Here is a 6,169-nt window from a genome sequence, read left to right on the forward strand (position 1 = left end):
ACATTTCCCAGAGCCAAATCAGTCATATTTTATGTGTGATACCTTCATTATTTATAACATATCACACAAAATATAATATAGATAACAAAACACATCTATATTGATCTGATTTATTTTTTGAAAAGCAAATATATATAACACATCGTACCAAATACCTATCATGATTTGATTTAATTTTTGAAAAGCAAATTACTTGATTTGCTTTATCTAGATCTTCGTATAAAATATAAATATTAAAAATCTTAAAAATAAAAAATAAATACTCTCATAAATCTATATCTATATGTTTTTAAAAATAAAGAAATTCATTTATTCTAAAAGCCTAAAAATTAGAAAAAATAACAACTAGTCCCACAAATCAATATTTATATATTTTAAAATTGAAAAAATATATTTTAAAGAAAGCTAAAAAATAAAGAAAAATAAAAAACAGTCCAACATATCTATATATATTGTTAAAAAATTCAAAAATTAATTTCTTAAAAAATTAAAAATATAAATTGAGCGTTCTGAGATCATTTGACTAGGCCCACCATGTTTCTACTTTTATATAGACATATAAGGTGCGTTTGGATTCAGAGTTAAAGTAACTTTGATTTTAATTTTGATTTTGATTGTAGAAAATGACAAATGAGATGTAATTATAAATTTGACTTGGGAAACGTGTGTTTTTGTTGTGAAGTGTGTTGAGTTAAAGTTAAAGTTAAAATTTTTGACTTGAGAAATGTGTGTTTTTGTTGTATAGTGTGTTGAGTTAAAATTAAAGTTAAAATTTTTTATTCCTAAATCCAAATAGGTCCTGATTTGGAGATTATATTCTACTAAAAAAATGTTTAAAATTGTTAGGAAATATAAATTTCATGGTTGGCCTACAATTGCGTCATGCTTTTACATTTAGGATTTTCAATTCAAGTGTTTAATATATCAGTTTTAAGTTTTAAGTACTTTGTACTTTTTATCATGAATAATATGAGTAATAAATATTTGACTGAATAATTAAACACTTGAACTAAAAATATCAAATTTATTCCCGCCATTCATTGTGATCTTAGTTCTTTTAAAGTTCAATTATTAATAAAAAAATGATATCTTAGAATTTCCCTCTCCGTACATGGCAAGTGCATGTACAATGTCCCATCGACTCTCAACACCCGAAGAATTGCAGCAGACGGTAAGTGCATGTCCCCGATATGTAAAGACCATTATTTTTAACCCCCAATAGGGGAAGTCCCCTCTGGATTTCTTCAATATTGTGGTCAGGTAATTCATCAAGAAAGAAAAAGGAAGTTCAGATAGTTTATAGATATAAATCTATGTATATATTGAAGATTCTATGATCAATTGACTTGAGGTTATGTTACGACACAATTGAACTGGGGTAAGATATAAATAAATCGAAATACGACACGCGTTTTGTACAATACTAAAACAAAAATACGACACAAACGATTTGAAATACGATGTCTGGTTGTATACATGTTTTGAGGCGTCGTACTGAAAGATGTGACTTAACCTCAAGTCACTTGACCTTAGCATTTCCAATAATATATAATGGCAAAATCTAAAATGGTTTTGCATGAAATATATATATACTTATTTTTAAAACCTCAATTCCTTATTCAATGCTCTTTCGGTTGATTGAAATTTATATTTTGTTTTATGACTAATTAATTATTTTAAAATGAAGATTTCTAAAAAAAATTTCGGTTTCTATTGAATATTAAAGAGTACTCATAAACCTTTTTCTTTTTCTTTTTCCTTTTCTTTTATAGAAAGCCTGGGTATTATAGCGGACCTTTTTGTAATTAATATATATTAAGTTTCCTTAGCTAGATGTTATTGAACATGACGATATTATATGAATAAAATTACCACCATGAAGTGAAATCTTATTCGCAAAAGTATCATAGTGATCACTTTTCGAATAATTATCTTACTTATTTACTCTCATTTCAATTACTAGATATTATTTATTGGTAATAACATATAAATTAGGGGAAAATGTTAATAAATGATATAAAAAAAGTAGACTTGTAGGAAACGAATAAGAAATTAAAAGAGAAATGTTACTTTTATAATTAACTAAATTTACAAAAAAAAAAAATTAAGGAGTGCGCTGGTCCAAGACTTAGTTCATAGACTAGCTAGCGTCCCATAACGTTTGTATGGTCAGAGAACCCGTCCTATTCCGCAGTATCAACCAACTCGATTTGCAAAGATCGAGTGCCGACAAATACATCAACAGAGTTCGTCTTTTACACTGTTTTTCATAGTTTTTGAAAAAGGAAAATGAAGAACACACTTTTATGCATCATGACGTCGACATTCTGCTCAGCAGTGTTCTTCACGTTTCTTAAACCACTTGAATGACGCTCTGTATAGATGGAGAAAATGGCTCATCGAGATTACTCATGGTCGGCTCAAACTTGCTCAATTAACCAAATAAAAGCATATATCATATACTGAAGAAGACGACATCACTGTCAGAGACTCAAGCAGATAAAAAAAACTTTTGGCGACTATGTATAAGGCAGAGACGATTAGACAGGAGCGAAGGCTGTATTTCTGGGAAACACGGAGCCTGGTCAGAGCCCAATCATCCAACGTATTCGATGTCTTCTCAAAAACCATGAATCTTGATGTGTTCCTTCTTCATGATGGCCGCCTGTAGGGAGAAAAACTGGTAATGATAATAAGAAACAAAGAGAAACAAGACCCCTTTTTTTTTTTTTGTGAATGCTCTTATATCCGAAAGTCCAATAGGTCTCGACTAATTCAGTTCTAGCCGAGTTGGCCCACTAAGGGGTAAAACTCTCCAAATCAAGGATTTTCTCTATTCACATGACTTGAACTCAAATCTTGTTTAACAACACCCTCTTTTTAGTCACAAGAGGAGAAGAGATGAGAAATGGGTGCACCTGAATGAGGAAGGTGGAAACGTTCTTTCTCTGATCACCTTGGAGTTGAATAACCTACGCACAACAAATACAAGTTGCAAAATATTACCCCCTTTTTGCATGAAGCTAAATGTTTCGTGTATTTGAGGGGTATAATATTTACAATAATGTTCAGCATCTCTTCAGAGTGGAATATGACAACAACAATGCGCTCTAATTTAATGAAAAAGATCTCTCATCTGGTGATAGCTCTCATCTCTCTTTATTCTCTATTGGTTCTCTTTCAATTTACGATAAAGAACATTTCAGCACTCCCCTGCAAGTTCAGGGACCGAATGAAACCGAAAAAGAATAATCAATCTTCTAAGTTATCTAATCAGCAGAAAACTATTTCTAACTATTTCTAACTAGTTCTCAAAGGGACAGTCAATCACAGGAAACAACGCATCCGCACGAGAAGAAAAACTCTTTCTTGAGGTCTTTTAGGATCTTACTGTAACTAAATTCCTTCTTCAGCCCTTGAACAGTGGTCAGGCTTTTCCTGCCGTTCCTCTGCTGAATACGCACGTGCACGTACTCCTTGGCCCCAGCACCCGAGTCATCAACATTGGCCTCAGAAAAAGGATCTTGAGAAACCAACCAACCAAACAGAACGACAATTAGATAGCTCGTATAACCCCGTAAGAGACAAGCAGGAAAACTCGATATTTTAGTATTTTGAGAGCAGGAAGTGAAAGCTGAATGTACCAAAGGCACTGGGAAGTTGGATATCCAATTGAGACATGAAACTCGGTCTAAAAGTTTACAGAGAACACAGGAGAACGTCCTCTTCTTAAGATATGCTAACAAAGCTGCAATGCCAAAACAAATTCAACAGCATGAGAGCAGCTCCCTGAGAACAAGAAAACGCAATGAGAGGAGGGATAATCCAACTTCAGATGATGAAGATATTTAGTAAATTACAGTTAATGAGACGACACGAGATGAGCTTCGAGGTGATTGAGGTACTATGCCTCATTTGACCAACATATTAATCACGCACACGAATAAAAAGTGATCATCATAAACATGGGTTTTGCTAACATGGCTCAGTGTCACCGTGATCCGTTTAGTATTTTTAGTTCGAGCGTTGAGTACTTTAGTTCAAGTATTTAGTTTTTTTAGTAATCGTAATTAGTACAAGTACTTTTTCCTTCTACTTTCAATTTAAGTGTTTAGTCTTACAATTGAATTGTTTAATAGTTTGTATAATCTATCACAAACAGTAAAAGACTAAACATTTGAACTAAAGTATTAAGCGTGTCACGGTGATACGAAATCATACTAGAATTTTCCCATAAACATATATAATGTAATCATGACATTGCATATATTGACAAACTACCAATCTTTATGAACCCATTTCACTCCCAGAAAGTGAATATTTTCCCCGAGAAGACAAAACCCAACTACAGGGCATGTGATCCAAATCCAGGCAATAAACACTTGTCGGTCGAAATAACAATGCGGTTAATAGGTTCGTACTTCATCAAGCTAACGAGATAAAAGATGACGGATTTCAACGTGATTAAGATACTATGCCTCATTTGCTTAGCACATTACCAAAACAAATCATAACATACACTCATGAACAGAACAACATTGGATATATCCCATCATTGGCAAATAGAATAATTAAAGATGACAAACTACCAATTTTGCAAACCCATTTGGTACCATGAAAGTTTCAACTGCCAAAAAAAAAAACTAAAAGAACAAGAAACAAAATCTTTTTCTCCCCCCCCCCCCCCAACAAAAAAAAAAGGTGAAAATGCCCAAAATCAGATCAAATCTTTTTGGTTGCACTCATCAGTTTTCCATGTTTGCTATATGAAGATCGAGAGGATAACACCTAATCACACCAAAGAAATCACACGTAAATCAATAACATACTTGCTCAAGGAGAGAACTTGGGAATAAAAAAAAAACCGAAGATTGAAGAAGTACCTTATCAGGAATCAAAATTTCGACTGGGTACGAACTGTTTTTCTGGGTTGGAGGATCGGAGCAGAGAGGGGAGATCAAATATAATGTTAAGATGAGGGGGAAAAACAAATTGGAGCCTTTTTATCGAACTTTTATTTTTCATTTTCCGCATTTATCGGATATTTTGGTGGCAGAGGAATTCTGGCGACCACAAACGAAGAGAAATGATTCTTTCCTTTTCAAGTACAGCCCAAATCCACCGATTTTTATTTTCTGAGTAATGGATGATGATTATCTTTCCTGAGTAATGGATGAGTAACCAGAGGACTAATTTGTCCAACGGAATGATCGTTGGAGGACTATGTTGATGGCAAAGATCTTTGAAAGACTAAATTGATGGTAATATAATTTTCAAAAATCAAATTGATAGTTTTCTCATTATTTATGTGAATTATGAACTTTTTTTTTTATATATATTTGCTTATTAAGATGTTTTGATACAGTTTCATTGTTAAATCCTAGGTTTCTTAGTATACTTAGTTATATTTTTATAAGTTTTCATTTGATTTAATTGCGATGCAGATGACCGCAATTTTTAGGTATGCAGATGTAGTTCACAATGTTCAATATTGCCGGGGATATGTGGTGGTTCTAGACCACGATGCGGATGCGGTTCATGTAGAATTCACATCATATCCGCACCATTGCCATCTCTAATTCGTTTTCAACTCACTAATTTACCAATATTGGCTTTATTATAATATTCAATAATTCTAAAAAGGTATATTGTTACTACTACAAAATTATGTTTGCTCCTCGACGTCATCATTTGCTGCTACAGAATATAGCAGAAAAATAATAAATATTTTATTAAAATATAAAGTCGATTAAGAAATACAAACAACTAAATTAATAACAAAAAATAATACCTTAAATTATCTAATAAAACAAAATACACATATGAAATAAATTTCATTCTTTTTTTGTTCATGAAAATATAATATAATAAAGAAAATCATTAAAAAATTGTGATACTGAAAATTTCCACAAGGAGGATTGAAACTTTATAAGCACATATGTTTTATCAAGAACTCTAAAAAAGTATCTGCTGGTTCTATAAAATCATGTTTATTTCTCGACATCGCCGTCTTTCGCTATAGAAAAAATAAATATGAATAAAATAAAATGCAAAGTCAATTAAGAATTGCAAAAAATCAAATTAATGATGAAAAATAATATTAGAATGTAAAAGAAAATTTCTCTTAAAAAAATGCTGCAAAGAGTAGCGACTGCAATCTCAATGAATC

General features: G+C 31.9%; 1 long non-coding RNA gene across 2 annotated transcripts; it reads right to left on the reverse strand.

The window, feature by feature from the left end:
• Positions 1-2,238: 2,238 nt before the first annotated feature.
• Positions 2,239-5,098, reverse strand: LOC116207218. 2 transcript variants are annotated; one of them, XR_004156886.1, is made up of 5 exons: positions 4,884-5,098; positions 3,645-3,789; positions 3,392-3,523; positions 2,919-2,972; positions 2,239-2,665 (listed from the first exon to the last, which is right to left on the reverse strand). It is a non-coding gene; the product is annotated as an uncharacterized LOC116207218 (long non-coding RNA). The 2 variants fall into 2 exon arrangements; XR_004156885.1 differs by having other exon boundaries at positions 3,645-3,748; positions 4,884-5,096.
• Positions 5,099-6,169: the final 1,071 nt, after the last annotated feature.

Source organism: Punica granatum, chromosome 5 (assembly GCF_007655135.1).
Source record: "Punica granatum isolate Tunisia-2019 chromosome 5, ASM765513v2, whole genome shotgun sequence".
Classification (NCBI taxonomy): Eukaryota; Viridiplantae; Streptophyta; class Magnoliopsida; order Myrtales; family Lythraceae; genus Punica; species Punica granatum.